Source organism: Theobroma cacao, chromosome 6 (genome assembly GCF_053813885.1).
Source record: "Theobroma cacao isolate CCN51 chromosome 6, ASM5381388v1, whole genome shotgun sequence".
In the NCBI taxonomy this organism is placed as follows: domain Eukaryota; kingdom Viridiplantae; phylum Streptophyta; class Magnoliopsida; order Malvales; family Malvaceae; genus Theobroma; species Theobroma cacao.
The window spans coordinates 22,785,447-22,796,642 of NC_142644.1; the positions used below are offsets into that span (position 1 = coordinate 22,785,447).

At 32.8% G+C, this 11,196-nt stretch overlaps 1 long non-coding RNA gene across 1 annotated transcript; it reads left to right on the forward strand.

Annotated features, from left to right (window-relative positions):
- The first annotated feature begins 6,144 nt into the window (after nucleotides 1–6,144).
- On the forward strand, nucleotides 6,145–7,996 carry LOC148762187 (uncharacterized). Its single transcript, XR_016027195.1, has 3 exons — nucleotides 6,145–6,265; nucleotides 6,917–6,996; nucleotides 7,863–7,996. It is a non-coding gene; the product is annotated as an uncharacterized LOC148762187 (long non-coding RNA).
- The last annotated feature ends 3,200 nt before the right edge of the window (nucleotides 7,997–11,196 follow it).

Sequence of the window (11,196 nt, forward strand, 5' to 3'; positions counted from 1 at the left end):
ATGTTGAAATATATAAAATGTGTATTTAGCCTTGAAAGGTTATGAATTACAATAATTGTCATGTCATGCTAGAATGAGTTTTATTGTATGGTGGCTTATTTAACTAGCCACTGCAGTAGGCGGGTTTCCGTGGGCCAATCTATTAGAGGGGCACGGTAAACCCCGTTATATCTTACCTTAGTATGAGAGGCGCGGGTGGATAACTCTTGAGGCTAACAGTTTTAGAGTTCACTTCACGCCGAACCACCTCGTGATGATGAACTCTGCTAACGCCAAGGAACGGCTATATTTTCAAAATAAAAACATGATTTATGTGTTCAAAACTTTTTAACAACCTTGGCGGACTCGGTTGGGATAGCCCTCGATCAAAGTAATCCTGATAACTGAGTATGATAATGATTTTGGAACGAGCCAAAGTTTTAAGAAGTTCATAAGCCATATTGATTACTTTATTTAAATAAATTGATTTCATTTGGTTGAAATAAGTCGAAAGATGATAAATTACAGTTTAATGAAATGTTTTAATAGTCTCCTTTTACTCGCCTTTAGATATTTTAAATGATATTTGTTTACTCACTGAGATTTTATAATCTCACCACCCTCCTTTCCACCCATTTCAGGCTCAGGATAGTCAGTAGATAGCTCATTTCATCGAGGATTACAATTAGACTGGCATCCTCAAAATATGTAGGTTTATCTCTCTAGATACTTTTAGTTGTTCATGGGCTCACGTGTCACTGTAAATTTAATTTTATACTTTGATTATCTGTATTACAATATATATGAATTTATTTTACTTTTACGCTGTAAAAAAATTATTTATGCAGTGTTCTTAAAATATTATTTTATGAGAAAATTGAATATTTTATTCAATATTTTTGTTTTATACTAATAGTCATAATTTCATTTTAAATGAATGTTTTAGACATCCAAAATTATTTTTGATTATGAAATATGTGTTTTCCACTTGCATACTACATTTTAAACTGATTTTGAGATTTTTGGAAAATATAACTAAAATGCCCCTGTGAGACAAAATTTTTATTTTATCAATTTTAAGTTGGAAATAGCTCAAAATCCTTTTGAACATATTATTTGGAAATAGTTCCTCACCGGGGAAAACGAGAAATTGATATTAAGCCTTGCGGGGTTCCGGTTGCCATTCCGGGAGATGAGTGCCCATCGGGACACCGCGGCAGTTGTCACGGGCTCGAAGGGAGTTCCGAGTCATGACAATTTTGGTGGTATCAGAGCTTTTGGTTTTAAAGATAAGAGCTTTTGGTTTTAAAGTTATTTAAAAACTACAGTGTCTGTGTGGCCTGAGTTAAGTTAAGTTAGGCTTGATAGAATAGAATACATGCATCTGCACATAGAATTTAGAGTTGTTTAGACTCGTTTTATTTCCTTTTATAGATCTTATGGGAACATAAGTCATAGACAAGGAGCTATATGAACTCTTGTTCTCAGTAATCCACTTCTTTGTTAATGTCATGCAAAAGTCATTTGTAGGGTCGTCGTCCGGGTTTAAGATGGTACCCCTGACACGAGCCAGTGTTAGAGAGATCTTAAACGAATGCTCTTAATGAAAGATTAATGAAATCATATATCCCTCCGATTAAGGATGGAAAAATTTAGAGTTGGACTAATAGGCCGTGATAATTTATTCATTTGGTGGAGTTATAATTGAACTCAAGGTTGTCAATTAGAAAAAGATTTGGGACTATGGATTGTATTGGGAGTAATATAAAGGAGCACGTGTGATCATGGTAATAAGGGGCGCATTTCGATTAGAATGAATAATGATGGTTGTAATTCACTTTGAGTGTATAAATTAAGCATTGAGGTAAAAGTAAATTCATACTTATGTGCATGAAGATAAGAACACTATGTTAATTGAGCTTGTTATGCCCATATAAAAGTGGTGTTGGGATTTTGAAATATTTTATATGTGAATATGTGTTGAATCGGTATAGCAGCTTAGAGGGAACTAGTGTTGATTTAAATTAAGCGATTATGAGATTTCAAGAATTAATTGGACCTATTATAGTTCATGGATATAAGCACGTGAATTAACTCAAGAATGAGTATCAATGATTACTACAATTGATGTGTGGTCATGAAGTAAGAAGTTAGTAAACAAACATGCTTTGAGGATGAGCTTGAACTTTGCTATGCATAGCAAGGGGGACCCAAGGGATTAAAGGACTATATGTGAAATTGGCAGCTTGAAGTTAAATGACTTGGAAATGTCGAATCTAGTCTAAGTGCCATATGAAGTTCTATAAATGAGATTGATATACGAATTACTTGAAAGATCAATTTAAAAGTTTATTCGATTCAAAGTGTGGCTTATGATACGAATGATTAGTCTTGAAGGTGATCTCCCCAGAGTAAGGAATTTAGAAAATGTTGATTTTTGGATATACTCTAAGAGAGAGAACTTCTGCATCCTAAGTTTAAGACAACTTTGATCTTATGATCGCAAAGGCAAGATGTAATAACTAAGTAAATTTTTCGCTTAACAAATATGATTGGTTATTGATGGATAAAGTGAAGATCTTAACATTTAGTGGTGTACAATTTGATAATTATGTATTTAAAAGTTATTTGGAGACAATTCCTTCATCAATTTTGCACTAAATGCTATGGTAAAGGCATATCAATGTCAACATGGAAATGTATCCAGGAATGATCTTAACATATCACCAAAGGAGAATTAAACATGTTGCAATTAATGTTCTAATAGTGTGCATATGATAGAAAGCTAGTTTGTAAGTTGTAGTTTTCATGATCTTGAAATATATAAAGATTATCAATATATGGACATACACTTGGAGTTGTAATTTACAAGTTTGGAGTATTTAAGATATGGTTAAATGGAATTGGCATTAGTTAAGGTACGTAAATCTTATAATTAAATTCTGTGGAGTATGCATGATAGTAAAATGGAGGAATATAGTGCCATGATACTATATGGTGAAGTTACTATACAATATGGAAAGAGTGTTCTAAAGTGAGATTTATTGACTGATGATAAGTGATGTGCAATCTGAGATACATGTAGCTATGAATAAATTTGGAGATTTTTGCTTAAGCAAATTCGTACTAAATGATATGGTAAAGATATATGAATGGTAGCGGCAAAATAAATACATTAAATCAATGTTCTGATCGCCCACTTATGATAAAAAGTTAGTCTTGCTAATTGTGGTATAGACTTAGAGGGAAGCCACACGAGTATGAATAATTGAAGTAGTAGTTTTAAAGGTGGAAGAGTTGCTGGGATAAAATGAATTCAAATAGTTGCAACGCCACAGTACTGACTATCAAATGCTGTCGTGTTAAGAACCCCTAATGGCTAGAAAGCAAGAGTAAATTATGAGCGGCATAAAGATGAAACTCACGAGTTGAAATATGGTTATTGGTTTTGATGCTAAGCTTTGTTGTTTGGAGTCTTCAGTGCATTAGGGAGGTATTAAGATAAAGATGATGAGTGAAATTACAGAGTTTCTTTATTGCCTTGTATATGGGCATGTAAGAGAAAGAAAAGTTAGAGAGTTTTTGAGATGGCTACATAAAAAAATAAATTAACATGTGGAGTGTTAAAAGGAATAATATGTTGACTAAAGTCAAATCTTAAGGAATAAAGTGAATCTTGTAAAAGGTTAAAGAGAAAGTGAGGGAAAGGTTAGCTGAATATATGAGATGTTGATAAGAGATGACAATACCAAGTGATGAGAGTGTGAATGGAGATTTCAAGAATGATATAGCAAATGAGTTTATATAGAATATTGTTATGAGAATGTACTAATCTTGTCTTGACTTTGTTGAAAGGAAAGGATTAGTGACAACACAAGTAAATTACGGGGTATGATAGAAACCCTTGGAGATAAGTTGAAGCATGAGTAGTTGTGCATGCCTTTATGGAAATGATATACTTGGAGTATGAAAGAGCAAATAAGTGATTAAGTGTTTCAAGAAGGTTTAAACACCTTCAAGGAAGAATTATAAATTATACGAGATGAGTATGAGATGTGTGATTTTGAAATTTGCTAAGGAGCCAAATGGCTAAGTCACAAGTTAAGTGATCATATGCTGTGAGACATAAGTCTAAGGTAGATATTCCCAAGGAAATACTCAAGAAGAGTTTTGCTACAGATTTTGTGGAAGCTAGCACTAAATTATGTGGCTGTAAAGAGGAAGCCGTAAGTTAGAAGTGAAATTCGTATTGACATTGAAAAGTACTTAGAAGAACCTTATTTCAAGTCTTACAGTTTTAAGTACAAACTGCAGATTGGTCTACGGAGAATGATATCACATTAGTATGGAAGAACAGAATAAAGGATGAATGAAGATAATTTGGATAATGAAGCTTGATAATGAAAATTTCCTAAGGTACTATGAAAATTAGAATTTGAAAATGCATAAAGCATGCATGATTCGAAACAGTCTAAGTTTTTAAGTGACATTTAGTAGGTGAGATGTGATTAATGACATTGTGATGTGAGGATATAGCATGATAAAACTCAAGCATATGGTTGGAAACGATATAAATGATATGAAGTTATACGCAAGTATAATAAGAAGGCTGCCATGCACTATAAGAATTATTATATTGAAACTAGGATTGGGATGTGAATGAATAAAGGGGAATGTAGTTCAAGGCATGTGAACACATGGATCTCTATACATAATGAGAGATGTCGACATTTGAAAATGCATGTACATATGTATATATGAAATTGATAATCTTAATAACTAAAGTGAAGAATGGTTCTCAGTAATTGGGAGATTTTGAAATAGTGTCTAGAGAGGCCAGCGAACTAAAGTGTTAACAAACATGCAATGAACAATTAAAGTTATGAGTGACTTTGAAGGTAAACCTTGGATTGTTTAAGTTCTTAATGGAACTCTATTAAAGGAAGTGTATGGACCAGTATAAGATGAATGAATTAAGGTTGAAAATTTTGGTATGGAGCAAATTAATAAAATGATGATTAGGTATACATAAGTAAGTATGATATGTAATCGAAATCGGTATAATTGAGATGAAGTTATGGTTCAAATTTAAAAAGAGTGATAAAGGTATGCTTAGTGACTCGATATAAGAAATCATGATTGTGAAAGGTACTACTGATCTGGCTTCAAAGGATGATAATTGCCATAAATACAGCATTTAATTGAACTGAAGGTGAACGAGGTAAATAAATTGAATGTCCCTATAGAAGGAAAAAGGAATAAGATCATAGAAGGAGATTGATAACGTAACATCGACATGAATTCGAGGACGAATTCAATTTAAGTGGGGGAGATTGAAATGCCCCATACTTTGATATGATGATAAATAAAGTTGGTCGGATGCAAATTGAGGCATAATAAGGAACTTTGGGAACCAAAGAGATAAGATAAAATTTTTAGAATAAGATGATATTTTATTAATGAAATAATATTAAAATATTAATATTTAGCCGGATGTCGAAATCAATCATGAAGAAGGATCACATGGTTGATCCAAGTGTCAAACCCTGCTTTGTAAAATAATTATAATATTATTCACATGCTCGATAGAATGTTTGTATATTTAGGAAGTTCGAAAAATCATTAAAAGACAATATTGCCCCTAATGGTATCATTAAGTCGATTAAGCCTCGAACTAGTTCAAATAGGAATTTTAAGGTGAAATTAAGAGTTTCACAGTTCAGGGATGACTCAAAATGGTAATTAGGAGTTCGAGGATCAATTCGGAGTCAAACCGAAATTTTCACTATCTAGGGGCAAAATTGTAATTTTTCCACTCACGGACAAAATTTGAGATTTTGAGAGAATTTAGATCACATTTGACAAATTGGAGAATGGTATGAGTATAAGGGATGAAAAATATGTCTATGGGCAATTTTTCATTTTTTGGGGTAAAAATGTAATTTTTCACTTTACGGGGGCAAAAGTGTAATTTTTAAAAATTTGCTCCACCAAAACTTTGGAAAAGTCTAGAAATTTTATGGAAGACATGGATAAGTGAAGAGGATTGAGTGGTAGAAAAAGAAAGTAAAAAAGATGGCTAGAAAAAAATAAAATAATAAAATATTCAAAAGGTAAATAAAATAATAATATTTTATTAAGCCTATTAAAAGGCTTGAAAATTCCAGAATTCTTCATTGGGATGGTCAGCCAGAACCAGCAGGAGAGAGAGAGAAATAAGAACAAACCCTAGAGTGAGAAAATTCAAAGAAAAAGTGTGATTTTTCAAGGAATCAAGTGTTTAAAGGTATGATTTTTCAAGCTTAGCTTAAGATTTATCATTTCCATGCATTTCTCATCATTTTTCATGGTTGAATCATGTGATTTGAGGATGAATTCAATTCTGGAAAAATGGGTTAGGAGAGAGAAACTTGTTAGATTAATTTGATTTTAAGTTATGTTAGTGTTTTAAGTTAGTTTAGCATATTTAGGAATAAAACAACAAGAAAAGAATTTATTTTCCTCCATTACCATTATTGGCCGAATTTTCTAGGGGAATATTGGCTGATGATCTTGATGTTTATTTGAGGAATTATGATGAATAATGATGAATTATGAGTCTAGAAAAATAATGGGAATTTTCGGAGCAAAAATACGAATTTTTACCCATTAGGGGTATTTTCGTAATTTTCTATCGGGACTGATAATTTGCACCAAACTGAGGGACATTAAGTCAATTTGGGTGCAATTGAGGTATAGAAACTGTAAAAAATTAATTTGAGATTAAATTGGACGCGTTAGTAATTTAATCGGGTAATAGACCGAATTAGGTTAGCACCGAATTTAAGCGGTAGTCGGATAAGTTGCATGTCATATCATGCATATATACCGAGCCTGAATTGATTTTATAATGGTCAAGCATTGATGTGGTGAATTATGTATTGTACATTGTGGATAGGTGGTGAGCAAATTACACTGGTAAAAGTATAGAAATTGTGCTTGAAGACTGGGATTAGGAGTACATCGACTCCTAAAACTGTGAGTGGACAATTTATCGTCTTAAATATCTAGAGTAATTATACTTGTTTGATGCTTTTATTGAATGGTGAGTTTAAATTATAAAATATTATGTTTTCCAATTAAAATGTTTTTTAATAAAAAATGAGATTTATACTGGTTTTGAAAACTAATATTGTTTTGGAAAAATTGAGTATATGGAGACTGTGTTGAAATTTATGATTTTATATGTTATTGAAATTGTGGCTTATGGCACTATGGTAGCATGATGGCTAAATTTTTTAGGTTGGCATGAAATACATGAACAGTTTTGGATTGGTCTTGGTAGACTGGATTACATTTTATTCGCCATATTATGCTACTGAAATTTTTATGGGTCTGGTGGTATATTAAACGGTCACTGCAGTGGTGGGGGTTTCCGTGGACTGCCTATGAGAGGGGCACGGTAACTCAATTATATACTTACCTCTGGGGGGAGATGTTGGGTGAAGTATCTCCTGAGGTATGATTTGAGTGCACCTCACGTTCGGGCCACCACGTGAGAGTGAGACTCAGCCAATGCCAAGGAACGGCTGTGTGTCAGATGTGAAAACATGTTTATGGGTATGGGTCATTGAACAGCCTTGGCGGTCTCAGTGGGATACCTTGACGAAGGTACCCACGAAAAGGATATTGGCAGGGGCCAAGTTTAAGAAATTCATAAGTCGGGGAAATTTTGATGAAAAGAAATTATTTGGTATAGATTGAAACGAATTTTGTGTTATGAACATTATTGAGATATAACGTTTTTATATTGTCTCCATCTACTCGGCTTTAGATGCTTTTGATGGTAATTGTTTACTCACTGGGATTATTTAATCTCACCCCTCTTCCTATCCATTTTTCAGGCTCAGGACAGTTTGTTGATAGTTGATTAAGACGAGAATTAATCTCGGAGTTGCATCATAGGAAGTAAGGGTTCGTAGCTCTACACCTTCTTGGTTAGTTGGGGGCCCACGTGTCACTGTAAACGAAATTTCATACTTTAATTATCTTTATTACTATATAAATAAATTTATTTTACTCTTACACTACAAAAGTTATTTTAGGAAGACTTTGAAAATATTGTGTTTTAAGAAAATAGAATATTTTATTTAATGTTTTTATTATATTCAAATAGCTATAATTTTACTTTAAACGAATGTTTTAGACTTCAAAATTTAATTTAAATCATGAAATATGTGTTTCCACTTACATATTACATTTTTTCGGATTTCGAAATTTCAAAAAAAAAATTGACGAAAATGCCCCTGTGAGCTAGAAAATAATATTTTATTGTTTTGAGTTGGAACCAACTTATGTTTTCTTGAAATGCGAGATTTAATAACTGTCGCTCACCGGGGAGATGCGGAAGTTGATGCTAAGCCTTGCGGGGTTTCGATCGGCATTCGGGGTAATGAGTGCTTATCGGGACGTCGCGGCGGTTGTCACTAGCTCGATGGGAGTTCTGGGTCGTGACATCCAAGTGGGGGAAAAGATGTCAAGCTTGACTCTGTAAAATATTTGTCATGACACACATGTGATGGATAGCATGTTTGCATGCTAGGAGAGTCTCGAAAAATTTACAAAATTCGGTATTACACCTAGAGGTACAATAAAGTTGATTTAAGCCTCGAACTAGATCAAATAGAGATTTTAGGGTGAAATTAAAAATTTTAAAGTCCCAGCATGGTTTAATATGGTGATTTGGAGTTCGAGGATCAATTTGGAGTTAAATCGGAATTTTCACTATCCAAGGGTAAAATGGTCATTTTCCACCTAAGGACACAATGAAAATTTTTAGAAAAGATTTTTTTGGCCCCATTTGACTTATTGGAGTATAATTTGAGGGTTTGGCAATGAAAAAGTTTAATTTCGATGATTTTTAGAGTGTAAGGGAAAAATCGTAATTTTACCACCCGCGGAAAAAATTTGAGATTTTGAGAGTATTTAGATCAAATTTGACAAATTGGAGAATGATATGAGTATAAGGGATGAAAAATATGTCTATGGGCAATTTTTCAGTTTTTGGGGCAAAAATTGTAATTTTTGACTTTTACGGGGGTAAAAGTGTAAATTTTAAAAAATTACTCCACCAAGACTTTGGATAAGTCTGAGACTTTTATCTAAGCTATGGATATGTGGGACAAGTGTATGGTGAAAATTTGAAAATAAATGGATGGCTAGAATTTAAGGAATTAATAAAACAACAAAAAAATGAATAAAATAATATTATATTATTTTAGCCTTTAAAAATGTCAAAATTTCCAGAATTCTCATCTTCTTCAAGCTGTCGAAACCAGGAGAGAAAAAGGGGGAAAAGAAATAAGAACCCTAGCTGAAAATTTTGGGGAAAATCAAGAGAAATCAAGAAATCAAGCATTAAAAAGGTAAATTTCATTGATTTTCATTACCCATGCATTTTTTTCTCATTTCCATGCAAAATTAGAAAGTGGGTATGGACACCTATGCTGGCTAAACCTCCATGGATGAGTTTTGAGCTTGAGTTTTGGTTGATTTTAATTGAATTAAGTGATTTTAATTAGGTTATATTGAAATATAGCAAAAATAAGCTAGAGAAATAATTTTCTCCCATTGAAACCCATTATGCTAAATTTTCTAGGGGAATATTGGCTACTAATCTTAATGTTTATTTGAGGAATTATGATGAATAATGATGAATTATGAGCCTAGAAAAATAATGGGAATTTTCGGAGCAAAAATACGAATTTTTACTCACTAGGGGTATTTTCGTAATTTGCTATCGGGACTGATAATTTGCACCACACTGTGGGACATTAAGTCAATTTGGGTGCAATTGAGGTATAGAAACTGAAAAAAATTAATTTGAAGTTTAAACGGAAGCGTATATCGATTTATCGGGTAAAAGACCGAAATAGGCTAACACTACGATTAGACAAAATTTAGACTTTTTTTGCATATCATAGCATGCATATACATCGAGCCTAAAATAGCTTATGACTGTTAGACACAATTTAATTGGAATATGTGTCATGGATTATGGCTAGGTGGTGAGCCATTGGATACGGGTAAAGGACTATACCCGCGGATTAAAAATAGGAGTATTTCTACTCCTAATACTGTGAGTAACCTTATCATCATTTTAATTATCTAAAGTATGATTTTAATCGATTTTGATGGAATTTTATGAAAATGAGTTTAAATGGTTAATTTTTGGTTTTACAAATAAAATATGTTTAACGAAATGATTTTACAAGAAGGCCTTCGAATAAACAAAAGTAAAGAGAACTGTGATCCTACGGTTTGGAAAATGCAGATCCAATGGTAGTCCTTGATGATATCAGCTATCTACAGTCTATATTGAACCTGAAATGGATGGAAAGGAGGGTGGTGAGATTATAAAATTCCAATGAGTAAACAAACATCATCATAAAACATCTAGAGTTGAGTACATGGAGACAATAAAGTAAATCATCATAAACTGGGTTAAAGCATTTGAACACATTTCATTCAAAATATGTAAAGAGGCTTATAAATCTCATAAAAACTAAGCTTGTGCCATAAATCTATTCTCAGGGACACCTTGGCCGAGGCATCCTACCGAGATCGCCAAGGCTATTAAAATTCACATTTTGCATAAATCATGTTTTTATTTTGAAAACATAGCCGTTCCTTGGCGTTGGCTGAGTTCTCCTTCACGTGGTGGTTTAGCGTGAAGTGAACCCTAAACTTTACCCCAGGACATACCCTACCCGCCTCTCCGGTCGAGGTAAGAATATAATGGGGTTTACCGTGCCCCTCTAAAAGGCTGGTCCATAGAAACCCCATACTGCAGTGATTAATTAATATATAATCCACCATACAATAAAACTCAATAACATGATATGGCAATTCTTTTGTAATTCGCAATCTTTCAAGGTAACCAAACAATTCGTATTTCAATACAATTGCCAACTAGCCAATCATGCCCGATTTATCATAAGCCAATAAATTTAAACAATCAAATTGCAACAATTTAACAGTCTCCGTGTACTCTATATTTCAAAATCATTATTAATTTCAAAATAATTTATAAATTAATTTCATTAAAACACATTTATTCATAAAACATGAAAATTTACCTCTTTAAATCCTTTTTCCATAGAATTCATGAAATTATCTAAAAACCACTCTAGATAATTAAAATGACAGTAAGTTTACTCACAATGTCTAGAGTGCAGA